We start from the raw sequence: 18,377 nt of genomic DNA, 5'->3' as shown, positions 1-18,377 counted from the left end.
GATAGGTGACCTTATGGAAGTGATGGCTTAGGAGCCCTGCAGTGTGCTTCCCTCAGTTCTCAATGTTCCAGGGGTGACCCCTATGTGGGCTACGTGTGTCCTTCTGTTGTGGCATGTTTGCTCTCCCCGTAGGTGCCCAGGGAGGTCGAGTTATGCTCCTGGCCAGCTGTTGTATTGCTCAGCTGCTTGTAGTTGTTGTGGGCCCTTCAGTCTCTTTATCAGGTGTGTGAGCCCCAACACAGTTGGCTGCAAGTTCTAATACCACATTTGTGTTGCAGTATTTCTTGTAAGTGAGTAGGCCCCCAGCGTGGCAGGTTGATAGGCTCAGGGCCTTAGAATTGCTACAAGCCTCCAGCCTTTAGGTCTTTTGTCAGCTCTCTGAGGATTGCAGCTGGGTGGGGCTGGCCTCAGGCACAGGAGCACCCAATCGTTTCAGGCTTTGGAAGGTGGGGCAAACCCCCTATGTGGGTCTTTGAGAAGCACAAGTCTTCTGCAGCTGACAAGCCCTGCCGCCCACAGGTACACACACACAGTCAACACAGTCCTGCCCCGTGTGCGTGCCCCGACCTCCTGAAGCGGACCCAGTCTCTCCACGGCGGGAGCCCCACACACTCCACCACCGCCCCACACTCTCCACCCTCTCCTTGTGCACACCCTGCCCCACTGAAGTCGGCTCAGTTGCCAGGCTGCAGAGAATCCAGTCACCAATCTAGGCAGGCCCACAAGTTGCCTGAGGGCTTGTTGTTGGGTGGGGCCAGTCTCTAGGGTGGGCTGCCTGCCCTGGCTGAGCTGGATTAAATCGGTGCTCTAGCAGGTGGGGCAGACCCTGGGCTAGCAGGCCTCAGGGAGAACTTCAATGGTGTCTGTGTCAGCACACCCATACCAGGCTACAACAATGGCCGCCACCACTGTCCCAGTCCCTGGAGAGGTCTCACCTCTCACCGAGATGCATACAGGGCCTATTTGGTGAGTCTCTTTTCACCAAAGCACTGTGCACCTTTCTCTCTGGTGATTTTAGGTTGCTTTCTGAAATGGGTGCGTTTGCGCGTGGGCCCTTTAAGAGCCGGTTTTAATGTCTTTGTGAACCGGGTTTTCTGGGGGTGCTCCCCAATGTTTTAGTAGCAGGCAAAGTCAGATATTATGCCGCTGGTCTTGATTGTGCTGGGTCCACAAAATGCCCACAGCGGGGGCGCTCCCCGGCTCAGGACCCTGCGCCTCCAGGGAGGCTGCGGACCTGTGGGCTGCTCCCGGCGGCCGTGAAGCTGGCGGCTTGTGAAGGCGGCGTTTTTCCTCTCCAGAAGGGAGTTTTTGCCTCTTCCACCTCAGTTAGGATTGTCCGTTGTTGCAGGAGTTCCTCTTATCCAGTTTTCAGTTCTGTCTCAGGGGTAATTTTTCCATGAGTGGTTGTAAATTGGCTGTGTCCGCGGGAGGAGGTGAGTTCCGAGTCTGCCTACGCCGCCATCTTGACTTCCTCTCCTCAAAGACTTCTTAGATATAACACCAAAAGCACACCCATGAAAGAATAAATTTATAAAGTTGACTTCATCAAAATCTGAAACTTCTGCTCATCGAAGGGCACTGTTTAAGAAATGTAAAGGCAAGACATTGGGAGAAAATAATTGCAAATCTTGTATCTTATAAAGGACTTGTATATGGAATATAGAGAACTCTTACAGCTCAATAATAAAAAGACAAGTAACCCAATTAAGAAAAGAAGACAAAATATTTGAACAAACACTTTACCGAAGAAGATATATGGATGGCAAATAAGCACATGAAAAAGATGCTCAATGTCATTAGTCATTAATGAACTGCAAATTAAAACCACAGTGAGATACCACTGCATACCTAATAGAATGACTCAAATTAAAAAGACTGATTACATCAAATGTTGGCTAAGATGTGAAAGAAATGGAACACTTGTACACTGCTGGTGGGAAAGTAAAATGGTCCAAGCAATTTGGAAAACAATTTGGCAATTTCTTTTTAAAAAATTTTTTAATTGAGGTATAATTTACATACCACATTATATTAGTTTCAGATGTACAACATAATGATTCAATATTTGTATATATCATGAAATGATCACCACAATAAGTACAGTTAACATCTGTCACCATACATGGTTACAGATTTTTTTTCTTATGATGAGAAATTTTGGCTTAATATACACCTACTATATGATCCAGCCATACCTACTTCTAAGTATTTATCCAAGGGATGTGAAAGCATATGTCCACTCAAAGACTTGTACATGGATATTTATAGCAACTTTATTTGTAATAGCCAAAATCTGAAAGCAACTCAAATGTGCATTCACAGGTGAATGGATAGACAAATTCTGGTACATTCGTACAATGTAATAGTATTCAGCAATAAAAAGGAATGAACTTTTGTGTCATTCAACAACACGGATGAATCTCAAAATAATTATCCTGAATGAAAAAAGCCAGATAAAATGACTATATACTGTATGATTCCATTTATATATAAATTCTAGAAAATGAAAACTCATCTATAGTGACATAAAGTATGTCAGAGGTTTTTGAGCCATGGGGGTGGGGGAGGGAGGGGACTAAAAATGGCCACCAGGAAACTCTTGGGGGTGATGGATATGTTAGCTATTTTGATTGTGGTGATGGTTTCATGGGTATATACATGTGGCAATAATTATCAAATGATACACTTTTAATATATACAGTTTATTTTATGTCAATTAGACCTCAATAAAGTTGTTTTAAAAGTATTTTAAAAAGTTACAACTGAAGATGAATAAGTTCTGGAGATCTAATACACAGCACAATGATTATAGTCAACAACACTGTATTAGAGAATTCAGAGTTGCTAAGAGACTAAATCTTAAGTGTTCTCGCCAGAAAAAGAAATGGTAGTTATGTGACGTGATGCAGTGTTAGCTAATATTAAGGTGGAAATCATATTGCAATATATAAATGTGTTAAACCAACACGTTGAACACCTTAATCTTACAAAATGTTATATGTCAATTATATCTCAATAGAGAATAAAACAAAATTAATCAAAAAAAAGAAGACTAAGGACATTGAGAATTCTGGAGAGAATTAAGGGTTATTGTAGGATACAATAGTATTGTAATCTCCGGGGAGGGGCATGTGTGAGTTCTGAAAACAAAATATTTTGTGGCATTGCCATGATTTGTTTGCAGTTACAATGTCTAATTTGTTTTTAAATTTCAAATAGCACTAAGGAGGATATGACATTTTTATATGGATCAAAAGAGAGGCGTAGCTTTTAAAAGGTTACAAAATTAATATATTTTATTTTCAAAAACCTTTTCAGTATCTCTTTTTTTATTTTTTTAGGTACATATGCATGGGGTTTTTAAAAGCCAAACAGTAGAGTAAGGTAAAAATGAAAAGATAAGACTCCCTCTTTCTTCCTCCCACCCTAATCTTGTCCCTAAGTACTGCCATCATTAATAGTTTCTTGCGAATTCGTCCCCAAATTTTCTACAATATACAAACAGGGAGAGCGAATTTTTTTTATTTTTGTTTTGTTAAGACACCAATGGGATCACACTAAATGTAGAGTCCAAAACAAATGGATCTCCCTTATTCTTTCTTTTTGTTTGCTTGAGGAAGACTAGCCCTGAGCTAACATCTGTGCCAATCCTCCTCTATTTTGTATTTGGGTCACTGCCGCAGCATGGCTGACGACTGGGGTGTAGGTCAGCACCTGGGATCCGAACCTGTGAACTCCAGCTGCCGAAACTGAGCATGCCAAACATAACCAGTATGCCATGGGGCCAGCCCATCCCTTATGCATTTTAACAGCTGCATGTTATTCCATTGCCTAATGGGCCTTAATTTATTTAACTAGTCACTCATTCGTGGATATTTACACTCTTTCTAGCTGTTTTCTATTTCAATATTGCAATAAACATTCTTAAACAATGTTTGCTGTACTCGTGGGCATATATTTGCAGGAGAAATTCACAAAACTTGGATAGCAGTGTGGTATAGAGTGATAAAATGCATGGACGTTGGCCCGAAAGAGGTTGCAAGGATTTGCATCCCACTATTACTGCTTGGAGAGTGCCTGTCGGTTTCCCCACACCCTTGCCAACATGGGAAAATGAATAATGCTGTTTTAACATGCATTCTTTAACTGTGAGTGAGGTTGAGCATTTTCTTATGTTTTACTAGATATTTGTACATCTTTAAAGAAATACTCTGCTAAAGTGAGTTGAAAATGAATGGATATGTATGCCACATTAGGGGAACACAGCTATTATAGCAAATGAAATATACGTCCATGTTATTCCACTTTAAAAAAATAAAACTTTTCTATTGCTAATATAAGTGTTAAATGTATAAAGACAAGAACAATAGCAATACAGTTTTCTGGCATTTAAGAAATAGACCAATGATCTGTAATGTGCCATGAGCAGTAAAACATATGGTGGGAATTAAGATTTTCAGAGGGATAGAAAGGATGGCTTGTTTCTTTCACTGGCTAAAAGGTTATGACCCATCATGCACCACGTGACCCGTCAGGACCTACTGACCCACCAATTATCCTGTGGAAAATGGAACTCACTAACTCTTCCTAACTTTCGCCCAAATCTGCAGCTCCTGCTGTGTTCCCCATCTCTGTTAAAGGCATCACATCTACCCAGTCAGCCAAGCTAGAAATCCGGGGGGCGTCACCATTTCTTTCTCTGCCCCATGCAGCTGCTCCCCGCCCTCACCTCTTTCACTGGGTCTTTGTGAGGATGAAACAAGGTACCACGTCTAGAAGTGCCCAGCACAATGTCAGGCAGGCAGTGGTCAGGAAAAGGGATTTCATTCTTTCCCCTTGTGCAGTTTTTGCTTTATCCACCAGCTCCATCCCCAACAACAATAACAAAACCCAAAAAACAACAACAAAAAATTGTTAAAGCAATGCCCTCTTATCAGTGATCTCCAGCTTTCCACATTGTCTACCTAAGGCTTCTGTCCTACTTGTTAAACTGTATACCTGGAGGAATTGGTGTATAGGACACTCACCTTTCACTAGGCAGGAATAATGGAGCTGTCCATGTGGAACATATTAATTGAAAAATACCCTAATCTTTCTATTTTATAAATAGAAAGGATTCTAATAATTTCTTCTCTTCTTACAGATTGGTATTGTTATTTTAAACTTTGGTTTGCAAGGAAAATTAGATGGAATGCTCTCAGAAAGATTTTGGTGGGTAGGTCATATGAAAGCAAAGGCAGAATGTGTAAATGGTGGTGGGAAGGGAAATAAAAATCGACAGGCACCACCTCCTGACCTAGTTGTAGGTTATCAGTATCTCCTCCATCACAAAGCATATTTCTGGCCCATGTATTCCACCGCCTTCTGTTGGTGGGTGCTCAGAGACTACAAATTCACTTTAATATGTCTATTATCCTCAGCAAAACATAATTAAGAACATAAATGAACCGCTTCTAAAAATAATATTGTGCATTTCAAAACAAAATATTATGAGGTTTGGATTATCTGCTGTTTCGGATTATCTCTGCCACTGCTCTAGAGGGTCGAATTTCCTCTGCAGCTTCTAGCCCTTGAAAACATGTGTTTAGTTATAAACATAGGTCCCTCTGGGGAATCTCCAAATGGGAATGTTTCTCTCATTTGTGAGTGAGAAATGCATGTATTTCCTTGGACACAAAAGAGAGCATTAATGCTTGCCAATTTGCAGATAATTCAAAATGTGTTCTAACTCCAAACTTTTACAAGTCAGCAAAATTTTTCTAGCATCTATTTGGCAATGAGCATGAGTCAACTCAAAAAGTTCAGTTCTTAACTACTGGTCTGAGCCATATTTTAAAGTCTTAAAAAATTAAAAGTATTTTTTAAATTGGAAAAGTAACTAATGCTTCTCTATACCCCGTTCTCCTATAACACCCAGCCCCTTCTCCAGGGACGACCACAGTTAGCAATTTCTTGAGAATACTTTTAGAAATAATCTATACAAATAAATGTACTTATGGGGCCGGCTCGGTGGCGCAGCAGTTAAGTGCGTGTGCTCCACCTCGGTGGCCCAGGGTTCGAAGGTTCGATCCCGGACGTGCACCGACCCACCACTTGTCAAGCCAAGCTGTGGCGGCGTCCCATATAAAGTAGAGGAAGATGGGCACAGATGTTAGCCCAGGGTCAATCTTCCTCAGCAAAAAAGAGGATTGGCATCGGATGTTAGCTCAGGGCTGATCTTCCTCACACACACACAATAAAATGTACTTATGTGTATATCCTCTCTTTTTTATATAAATGGGAGCATATTATTCATATACATTATTTTTCATTTGCTATATCTTAGAGATTGTTCCATATCAGGAGATAGAGTGATCTGTCATCTATCTATCTATCTATCTATCTATCTATCTATCACCTATCTATCTAATTTTTATTTTTAACAATATAATAGTATTCCATTGTGTGACTATACCTTAATTTATTTAACCAATCCTTATTCTGGATATATAGGTTGTTTCTAGGTTTCTTTTCTATTATAAGAAATACTGCCATAAAACATTACACTTCCTCCCTTTAAAAGGGAAAATGTAAAAGATATACGAAAGTAGAGAAAACAGCACAATGATCTGCTACGTACAGAACGCCCAACTTAACAATAACCAACCAACTCATGGGCCAAGTTGTTTCATCTATACTCCTCGACTCCTCCCACCAGATTATTTTGAGACAAATTTCTTCCATAAATATTTTACTATATATCTATAAAGATAAAGGACTTCTTAAAAAATAACTGCATACCATTACCTTACCTAAAAAATTAACAATAATTTCTTGGTATCAACAACATGCTGTCAGTGTTCAAATTTCCCCTATGGACAATCGTTTCCAGCTAATTTGTTAAAATCAGAATTCAAACAAGGTCCACACATTGCATCTGATTGACATGCCTCTTAAGTCTCTTTTAATTTATAAATTACCCCTCCCTTTTTCTCCTTGCAATTTACTGTTGGCAAAACTGATTGCGTTGCATGGTGTTAACATGTTCTCCTCTCTTCCTTGTATTTCTTGCAAACTGCTGGTTTGATCAGGAGACACTGTCAGATTCGGGTTTAATGCTTAGGCAAGAACAGTTCCTAGATGGTGTTGTGTACTTCCCTTGGAAGACCATAAGCATTCTAGTATATGGGTGGGAGTGTGACTGCAGGAGAAATTCCTCTAAGTCAAATTGCTTGTTCCATTTTTTATTTTGATAGCTATTACCAAATTACCAAATTGCCTTCCACAGAAATTGTACTAACTTACATTCCCACCTGAAATAAATAAGAATCTGTTTCCCCACATTGACACTGCCTTATCAAGCTCTTTTTAGTCTTTGTCAAACTATGTGAAAAATGTCATCTTGTCAAGTGTTAATACAATCTAGATTTAACTAGAACTGGAGTTCACATTGCTGCAGCCCAATTTCTTTCTTCATTAGCTCACAGGAGTACAATATTGTAGGTCAATGTATCTATAACCGTGGTAACATTACAAGTGATCTATATAAGCCAAAATGAATTGGCATGGGTAAAATATTTGTTAAAACTTAGTGTAAAGCCTTGTGTGCAATGCTACTGCCTTTGGTTTGTCAGTGCAGACGTGGCGCGAAGAAGTCTTGCATGTATATTTAGAAATTTGATATAATTCCCCATGTCTATAGCATTAGCTCTGTGCCAAGTATGTGGAGGGATCTGGTGATGACTAAGACCAAGATCTTTGTGCCAAGGAGCTTACAGTCCAGTAAGGGAGGTGAGACACTTAATTATAACGCAGTTAAAATTCAGAGGAAGGAGAGGTCACTTCAGCTGGAGGGCTCCAGAGGAGGTGGCATTTCAAATGAGCCTTGAAGGATGGATAAGTCTCAGAAAGGCAGAGATGGAGATAGCATTCCAAATGGCAAGAAGGACATGAGCAAAGGCTGGAGATGAAGAAAGCACAGTTGTCTGTAGAGTAAATAAAGGACTGTGGGGAATTGGAGGGACCACAAACTTGGGAAGTATAGAAAGTCAAGCTAATTAACATAGTTATTTATGAGACACATTTTGAACGATTAAAAGGAAACAATTGTTACTGTAAAAAGTAAAAGGCCAAATAGGTGATTAAGAAAAATAGTATCACTCGGATCTTTTGAACAGTAGTCACTTTACAACATGTTACCATTATATCTTCTCTTAATCGTCAATGATAATTTTATGTGCATTTAATGTATGCCAACCAAACACAGTTCCTATAGTGTTCTCCATAGCCTGGTTAGGAATAAAATAGAGGAAGCCACATTTCTTCCTTGCTTAATCAAAGCTAGATGGCACTGAAGCACTGAGGGGTTTTGTTTGTTTGTTTGTTTTTAATTATAGTTTAGAGTAACAAACAACTCTTGAGGTAAATTTTCAGAATTCTTGATAATCACACCAAATTACCAGCCTCAGTGAATTTCTCCACACTGTGACTGGGGAGAAGAGATACCATTCGTCTTCTAGAAAGCTGGGATTCTTTGGACGGCAAGCTACAATAATAATCAAAGTTTTCCGCTGCCAGACATGAAGTTTATGTCAAAGGATAAGTACCCTTTGAAGCAGTGCTGTCCAATAGAACTTTCTGCAATGATGGAAAAGTTCTATATCTTCTCTGTCCAATACACAAGCCACTAGCTACATGTGGCTATTGAGTCCTTGAAATGTAGCTTGTGAGCTGGAGGATCTGCATTTTGCATATTATTTAATTTTCATTAATTAAACTTTAAATATAAAATAGCCACATGTGGCTATTGACTGGTTGTCAGCTTTTTAACTAAAAATGGTTCCTCACTTTTCCCTGAAAGATTGAATGATTGATGAAAATAACATATACTAATCCAACATGAACACACAAAGCATTTTTGTGTTTATGCTATAATGAGGGCAAGATGCAGTGTGGAGCAACAGAACTTTTCACGCCCTGAGAATTCCACTTATAGTCAGAGGTGACGGTAATTTACTTCTTTATGCAAAATTTATTGGGTCCTATTCTTTTAACAAAGGGAGGCATGCTTCGGTTGTACGACACACTTTAGAGTACAGATAGCAAAAGATTAAAACTCTTAAGTGGCAATCATCAAAGTATGATTTAAATTGTACTGCTGCTAAATTCTTTGACTTTAAGTGAGTTAGATTTTCTTTTTCTCCAAATGTCTTGATGGCTAACCCCTCTGGATACTTCATGCAGTGGAAATATGCCTGAAGTTACCAACCAAGAGCCCCTTTTGCAGACTTTTTAAAATGGAATTTCAGATTCATTAGAACAAAAGGATGCACTTTTCTCGACCTTGGGAGCTTGTGACCATTGGGAGATGAAAAGAGTAGTGACACTAAGGAAAACTATTGTCCAGAAAAATAAGCCTCTCCAAGGGGCAGCAAGAATCCACAATAAAATCCCTGTTTCCAAGAAAATCCAGGCATTTCCATCAAAAAAGCCTGGAAAGATAAATAGAATGTCCTTAAAAGCCACAGGTTTTTAATAATACAAAATGTCTAAGTCCAGGGTAAACAAAGAGCTAAGAAAAACTAACATCTACTAACTCAAGTTTCTCAAGACCCAGGTCATGACCTAGAGCCTGATCACAAGGTATTTTCAAAAGAGCTGCTTTTCCTGCGCCTGCAATGAGTTTATTTTGTGAAACTTATTTGGCTACAGAACTCTACAACTGTGCAGAAAATTTTAAAGCCAGGTGAATTACAATGACTCTTTCAGTTCACAACAATGAGAAATGGGATTTGGGGGCTCATTAAAAAATCGATGTCAGTACCTTCCATATAACAACCAAAATGAACTGGGCTGATTTGTCAAATCAGAAATTAACACTTATTTTCATCTTATCATCATCCTGATACATTAGTTTCTTTCTCACCTGATTTCCCAAAAGTAATTAGTACAGCTTTTCAAAATGTGATGAATTCTTATCTTCGATGCTTTCTGAATGAGCTATGTAAGTTCAGTTCTTTCTGATTTCAACCCTCTAGGAGGCAGAAGTCAACAGATCTTTCTTCCCTTTGTTGCACAAGCTATTTAAATTTGCTGCTATACCACATCCTTTCTCTGACCGGCTGACTTCCAGGAACTAACCTGTGGTTTTGAAAACAGAGTATTTTCCATAGCAGGCGTATTAGATATTATTGACATTATTCATGTATTCTGAAGGTGTGCCCCAGGGCTTTTACAATGGGTGACTTAAAAAAAAATGAAAAATAATAAACAAAAAACAGGAGTTTTGCTCAACCACCTAAATGTTAATTCATTTGTTTTCATACTTAGCATTTTGCTCACTGAGGTAGGCTGTGAAAATGTTGAAAGCAAGAACGAAACTAATTTCTCATGGTCCCTAAAGTGTTTTTTTGTGTGGTTTTATAAATAATTCAAGAATATGTCATTTTTCTTTTTAAAGTTCTGTTAACAGCTCCTGAGAATTAAGCTGTCACTACTGAGTCACTATTTTACACCGGGACTAGCTTTGGAAGCTTTTCAGTCTTTGTCCAACAATGGGTGAGAGCATCCTCTTTTGTACTCGAGGATTTATTTAATGTAAACTACTTTGATTTTTTAATGATTTAGAGTAAATTATGTAGGCAGGCAAAAAAAATCATTAAAGAGCAGGCTCTCATCATGCTTATTAGAACAGTTTTCTGAGCACTTTTAAAAAGTCAGGTTGAGGTTGTATGTCAGGGCTCAAGTTTCACAGCCATCTCCACTTTGAAACATAATATATAAAAGCCGTGGTTTTTTATAAGAAATCAAGTGTGTTTTGTGCTTAAGTGGGAAACATTTCAACATTTAAACTACGGTCAAGCTCTCTACTTTGAAATAGAAGGATCCGAGGAAAGAGCGATGGCTAGTTTGCTGCTGAAAGAAAGAATCTTTGTGAGATGTTACTGCTGTCCCTTTGGCTGAGATGGCCACCAGCACTAATCTTGAAGGTCAAGCCAGTAACAACGCTTTCTGAGTAGCGCATTTTAACAACATTAAAAATAAATAAATCTATAACATGAAAGGGCTAAACCCAACTTCTTCATACTGATAATTGTATAAAGTCAATTTTGTTAATTAATTACACATTTATTAATGGCTTAGAATTAGGGCGCCAGGGAATTTAAATGAGTGTATGATAGTGTCTTAATCCTTAAAGAACTTAATACGTTGTTGGCCTGGTGGAACATTTAGAAAACAATGTAAATGCTTAAGTAAAGACGTGAACAAGGTAAGGCAAGAGGAATCCACTTTAACTCTGTGTTCTCCAATTTTAAATTTTGAAAAAACATAAATGCTCTTTTTGCAAATGCTGACTCAGTAAAAAACGATATTTTAGCAGGGAAGATAAACATTTGATAAAGTGGATGTTAGTGAGAACAGACTTGCTAGGCTATCGCATCTCCTACATTTCAAGTAGGAAGCGCTGTGCATCAGAGGTATTTAGTAGATATTAAGTGACTTGTAGGCAGATTATCCGGGTTCTAGTTCAGCTGTGTAACTTTGAGCAAGTCTCTTTAACTGCTGCGCTGCGCTTTCTTGATGAGATGGTCTTTAAGAGCCCTTCCGGCTCTACAATTCTATGGTTTTTATGAACACTCTCTATAGCTTGTGTTTGATCTTGCTCTCATTCGTGTGTGTGTGTGTGTGTGTGTGTGTGTGTGTATGTACAGACCCACAGAGATAGACACAGACCTTATATATGTACTATGTACTAGTTGCTATGGGCAACCACCACAGAAAAGGAAAGCAATTGTGTCCAAATTCCTCACAGTTCTGGAGGGTCCGGGAGGAGCTGAGATGGAGCTGTACCTCTGTCACTGATTCAAATGAAGTGCTACCTAGCTAGTTGTCTGCAGGCCTGGTTTTAGAGCATGGCCGGGGTGGAGAGGTGGTTAAGCGTGCGGGGCTGGAATCATGGCCCCTCCACTTAATAGTCGTGTGGCTTTTGGCAGTTCAATAACTTTAGTTTCCTCTGTTGTAAAGTGGGGAGATGGTAAAAAGATTAGCTCACGTGGTTGCTGTGAGGATTTTATGGCTTAATATATATAAAGCTGAAGCACATAGAAGCGTGCCTGGCACATAATACATATTCAATAAATGTTAGCTGTTATTACGAGATGAATATGGAGTGAACTTTATTAACAGAGATGGCTTGATGACCTGGAAACATTGGCAAAGCAATATTAACAGCTAACAGCCACACTGTGGGTGATGAATAAGAAAGAGGGAGACAGAGTAGCTGGTGCTGTTAATAGAGTGGTCGGTGCCAGAAGGCAGCCAAAATCCCCTAAGCCTGTGCTGTCCAGTGTGGTCGCCACTAGCCACACGTGCTGCTGAACACTTGACATGTGTTTAATCTGAGATGAGATGTGCTCTCAGTATAAAATACACACCGGATTTGAAAGACTTAATACCGAAAAAAGGTAAAATGTTTCATTAATAATTTTTATACTGATTACATGTTCAAATGAGTATATTTTGGATACATTTGGTTAAATAAAATATGCTACTGAACTTACTTTCACCTGTTTCTTTTTACTTTTTTAATGAGGCTACAAGAAAATTGAAAATTACATGCGCAGCTGGTATTATCTTTCTATTGGACGGCGCTGCTCAAAAATGTGAAAGGAGCCAGCTATCTCTGTCCTCAAACTCTTTCCCCAATGGTCTCTCACTAGAGGCTAAACCCCATGTGACTCTGTCCCAAAAAGTTCTGTTTCCCTCCCTCTCAGAAGCTCTGAGGGAAGTCACATTCTATCACTGATACCAGCACTGAGATTTTACTCTGATTTACTAACCCAAATGCTCCCATCCTGACTTTGCTGTGTCTCCTTTGTGGTGAGAATAAAGATTCCTGAAATGGTGCTGAGTGACAGGCTGGCCTGGCTTTGAGCACAGGCTCCATCATGTCAAATTACTTATCCTCTCAGAACCTCACTTCATCGTCTAGAACAGAAGGGTTAGACGAATAATGACCTATCTGATAGGGTCATGGTGTGAGATATTTCTATAAAGTATTTAGAACAGCGCCTGGCACATAGGAAGCCCTCCATCAATACAGACTATGAATCCCATCTTTCCTGGTATGTTTCTCGGGGCAAGGGGTCTGAATTATTAAATCTGTTTTGAGTTTAGGTGAAAAATCTACCCAGGCTATTCTGCTGATGAATGATAAAGTGACAGAATCACCAAAGATTTAGCATTTCAGGTACTGGTCTCCCTTGTCTAAGGGAACTGATGGAGTAGAGAGAGCAGCTAAAATCAGTTTTTAGGGGCCGGGTGGAATGAGGAGCAGGCTTCGTGAATGTGAAGCAGATGAAGGGACAGAGATTGCACGGAATTGTGGCATTTTTAAGTCTTGTTTTCTGCTAGTGGAAATAAGGATAACATCAACCATCTACCTCATAGGTAGATTAGATAGATGATAGATAGATAGATAGATAGATAGATAGATGTGCTTTGAAAATTATCCATCTCTGAAACAGAGGTCACAGATTATTATTCTCTTTCTAAATACCCAAGTACACAACTTAAACAAAATGGAACTCAAGAGCCATGGTAGTTCAGAGAAGGCAGAAATCACCATGTGCTGGATTTAACAAGGAAGGCTTCCTGAAGGAGGTGTAACTTGAAATGGCCCTTAAATAATGGCAGGAGATAGAACTAGAGACCATTGATCGGCTCAAATCTCTGCCAATCACATGTCCATGTCATGAGGTAAAGTATGAATCCGCTTCGGACACAATCATAGACAAAGGGGTTCCCAGAATCTTTCTGCTGATTTACATGAACGCAAACCCTTATTTAGAGCTTAAAAGATGAGGTAAAATGCAACCTGAGCTGCAGGTTCCAGTGCTCACTTTTGTGGAATATTTTTCTATATGGTAAGTCTATGTGGAATAATTCCACATTAATCCCTGATTTACTGCACTCTTTGTGACCAAATGTTTTGTGTTAACATTTATATCCACAAAAGAGGAACATTTTTGGCAGATTATTGAATACTTGAAAGTAATAAGCACCTTAACTTTATGAGAAATGGTAATTTAATCATTAAAGAAAATACATGGAAATAAAGAAAAAAGTTCACGACAGAGATAAAAAGCCGAAATCTCCATTAATTCTCCACACACCATCTCAGCTCTCTCTCCAGAGGTAACTAATTCATTATTACTATTATTGCAGTTAAAAGGAAGACCAGGAAGAAAGGCGGGGTGAGGGGGAGGAAGAACAAAAAGGAGGGGGGAATTAGATAAAGAGCAAAGATTTATGGAGTGGGAAGAGACCTCAGAGGTAATCTAGTAAGTGATTTGCTTAAATGTCATTCAGCTAGTTAGTGACAGAGCGCAGACTCGAGCTGAGATCTGATTCTCACTCAATGTTCCTTTCCACACTACACATGGTTTTTGGGAGAGGGAGGTTAGAGCAGTCAGTGGGAAGGGAAAGGCCCAAATTCCCAGACTCGGTCTTCTTAGATCCCAACCGTCCCCCTCTTTGAGATGCAAAACCCCCTCTCTAACACTTTGAACTGGCTTCCCTTAATCTTCCCCTACCCCTTTCTCTTCCAAACCACCAAAAGGAACTTCTCTGTGAGCTGTCTAAATCTTTACAGAGAAACTCTCTCGAGTTATCTTTATTTACTAGGGTAACATTGCTTGATCTCTCAGTTATATATTTTTAGACTGAGTTAAAGAATTGCTCATGTTATCTAGTACTTTACATACGGGTTTTGGTCGCTAGCAAACACTTAGTGTTGAAACAGAATTTACAAAGTGGAAAAGAGCTGGCATTTCTGATATCTCCCAATACAAATATTCAACCTAGTCACTAGACCAACAATGGAAGTGTCAACACAGTCTGAAAGGGGTCTCATAAAACTACAAAGTTGAAGTTGTCTCCACCATCATAGAGTTTACAATCTAGTTGAGCGGATGGACAAAGCTCAATTATCCATAATGGCCTCAGCAAAGACGTGCTAATACCTCATCTCATTAGCATGTTAGCATATGCTATAAAATATGATAATTTTAAACTCAGATGAACGCTTTTTATTCTTTTTCTCTATAAAAGGCTGGGGTGGGGATCCAATTCATGACATTCCTATACTACAATGGGGACACTGTTTCCACATTGCTCATTCCAAAAGGCATTTCTGAAAGCTAGAGATAGATGCCTTTTAGAAAGTAGACCACATTTTCTGGCACAATACTTAATTTATTCTCCTTTGATGACACGCCTGGTGGAATGAAGGAAATTGAGGGGGGCATTCCATAAAACCTGATGAAGCAGAATTATAACACAGATGGTATAACAGTTTATACAATATTAACAGCTCTTTTAATGTCAAGCTAGTACATATAAAGGCATCAGAGAATGAGCTGTTTCTCCTTTTTAACCACATAGTTGAAGAAAAATCTAAGAAGCGATAACGTGTGGAAAATTTCAGTTTGCAGGTTATGAATTTGAATAAAAGTTGAATTTTGATGGTCAAAATGTTCATGATTTGGGATCCTAATCTGGAGTGGGGGGTGTGACGGGTGGGAAATAAAGCGTGTAACCATTTCCCTGTGCAACAGCCAGGTTTCTTGGAACACTTGAGTAGGAGGATGGTAGTTTATGTGTCTTTTGAGCTGGTATAATCAGATTGTAGTGAAAGTGGGAGGATGACTAAATTGTTACAGTTTTGATAGCACAAATCTCCCCAAACTCTCTTTCAGCGCCTTGCTTGCACCTCTGGCGCCCCAAATGTTGGCAGTAAGAAGTCAGGATCTTGGCAAGGAGTCTGAGAAATAGGCATAGGGCATCAGCAGGAAAGAGAAAAGGAGAAAGAACATTGAGCACCCTGAAGTGTCCCTCACTGTGATCACTCTGTTGCCTTTCACACATTATCTCATTTAATCTTCACCATGGCCCTACGGGAAAATCGAGCTTGAAAATAAGTCAAGGACGCTCTAAGTTTCTTTCCAAATTGACTAGAATGGTGATTTTCTCTCTTCTGGCTCTGCAACAATTAGTGGAGTCATCTTAGGCACATTATTTCGGGGGCCCTCAGTTTCCTCATCTATACAATTAAGTGATTAGGTTAGATGGCCACTAAAGGACCTTGCCCACTTAAAATATTGGCTCAAACTCTCCTTTAAAAGATACCCGGCTATGTCATTTCAAGGTTTAATGCTGTTATGGACAGTATTTCATCATAAACGTAGTGCTGACAGAACATAAGAACTTGACCAGGAGTCAGGCAAAATGAAAGGCAAATTGGAATTTGGGATTTTTTTTTCACATATTGTGCTGATCTGTCAAATACTGGGGTTAATTTCTGTAGCTGCAAATATGTGATAGTGTTAAAAGCCAGCAAAATTAATTTTAGATTTAATTTGCTAAGAGCTTTAGATCTTAAATATCAAGACTTTTGTGTAAACTTGGTAACATTGTTACTGGAATTTAAGAAAGATGCAGTAGGCATGCAGGGATTAATCAAGTATACAGATTAGTTTAAGAATGGTGGGTTTGAATTGTAAATGAAATAGTTGAAATTGCAGAAAACCAAGGAACTGTAGACCAAAACAAGGCTAAATAGGACACTTTGTTTAGGAACCAAAATATAAAATGAATTCTCTTAACTTTTATATTTAAATTTCTGACACAGAAGTAGAAATCAAGTAAATGTATGACTTTTTCCCTCCAGCGGATTTTAAAGATGTTATAAACTACTTTTTAAAGAAGAGTCTTTTGAAGCTTAACGAAGAGAGGTAATTAGTTGAGTGGGACTAGTACAGCAAATAAAAATTGTTCTTGCTTTTGTTAGGTGATTAACCAAACTGATGGGGTGTATTCAATTTCTACTTTGTTGATTATCCTTAGACACATTAAAGTTTTGAAAATAATTTGGGTTGAGGAATAAATATAAGGCTATAACTACATCTAGTAACTAGTAAAAGATATAACATCCAGATAGACTAATAAATAATACAATGTCAGAAGAATAAGTATATTTCTGACAACTGAAAAAACATGATTAAAATACGCAAAGGAAGAAAACAAATTTTATTTCAGATCAAATTAAGGAAAGCCTCAAATAGTATAATTTGAGGTCTGAAGGCTGCTCACGTTTGCAAGGTGCATATCTTACTCCAAAGAAGCTACATACTATTGTTCCTCAAGATCTAGTGGTTTCCATGCTTTTGTTTAAACGGTCCTTAAGGCAAAATTGCAAATGAAATAAATACGAAAGGATTTACAGATTAGCCAAGTACTACATTCTAAACATATAATTTAACCCTAGATATTCACTAGGATTATTTGTCTTGCTGTTTCTCCAAAATCAACAAGCAGACTCTATATTTAAAATGGCTTTGTTTATTAGCCTTGATATCCTCCAAGGAAATACTGAACTTTGGTCTAGTTAATTAATTATGAAAAATATAAAAAGGTTTAACATGCTGTAGTATAGTATTTTTTTGTCGTACATACCAACATATCATATTTGCTTCTTTAACCTTGAGTTCTTGGATACTTAAAACACATCCCATAATAATGTTATTTAGTTCAGCAAGTTTATCATTTTGATATCTAAACATTTTCACAAATATGTAACCCATGCTTGAATCATAACTTCCACGTTTTCTTCTTGCTTAATTTTCTAGCACAGAAAATGTTTTAATCCTTAAAGATGTTTTAATAAGTAGCAACTATAGAAATGGGATCACTAACAGCTCTAAAGGAGCCGTTTATCTTAGTGATGTGAATCATTTTTTAAATTTAGGGGGTAAAGTTTCAAATAGTTAAATTCATTACGACTTAAAAAAGTGTGGGATGATACGGACAGATCACTCTTTTCTGAAAGAATAAAAATACACACAGAACTCCAAGTAGAGTTAAAATGATATAATTTAAAAAAATAAAACTCTGTCTTTCCATGTTTGATTTTTCAATCATTAGTCTTCCTGTTGATTTAGACATCTTTTCAAAAATTTCAAAAGTAAGCTAGATTACATTTGTTTTGAGAAAATAAAATCTCTCATTTTCAAAGTAGATGTCCTCTGTAGGCTGTATCTGTTGAAAGATTCCTTTTTACAGTGAGTGTTAGCCCTGTTATTTAGGTTGTTCCAAGCTTTCATTGCAGCCCTTTCAGGCATCTGGATAATTCAACACATTTCACTGTGCCTTCCTCCTCAGCATGAAAAAGGCCAGACAATAGTTCTACTTCCTTCAGCAATCACAAGTCAGGAGACAGTTAAAGAGAATCTCTAAGCTTAGCAGAGAACTACCAAGCTGAGGATAAACGTTATCTTTGAGGAGGAAAAAAAGGAGAGAGAGAGAGAAGCTCTAAAAAATACCATTGTGTTCTCTTTCCA

The sequence above is a fragment of the Diceros bicornis genome, chromosome X, assembly GCF_020826845.1.
Source record: "Diceros bicornis minor isolate mBicDic1 chromosome X, mDicBic1.mat.cur, whole genome shotgun sequence".
Classification (NCBI taxonomy): domain Eukaryota; kingdom Metazoa; phylum Chordata; class Mammalia; order Perissodactyla; family Rhinocerotidae; genus Diceros; species Diceros bicornis.
The sequence above is the reverse complement of the archived record's forward strand: the minus strand, read 5'-3'. Positions refer to the sequence as shown.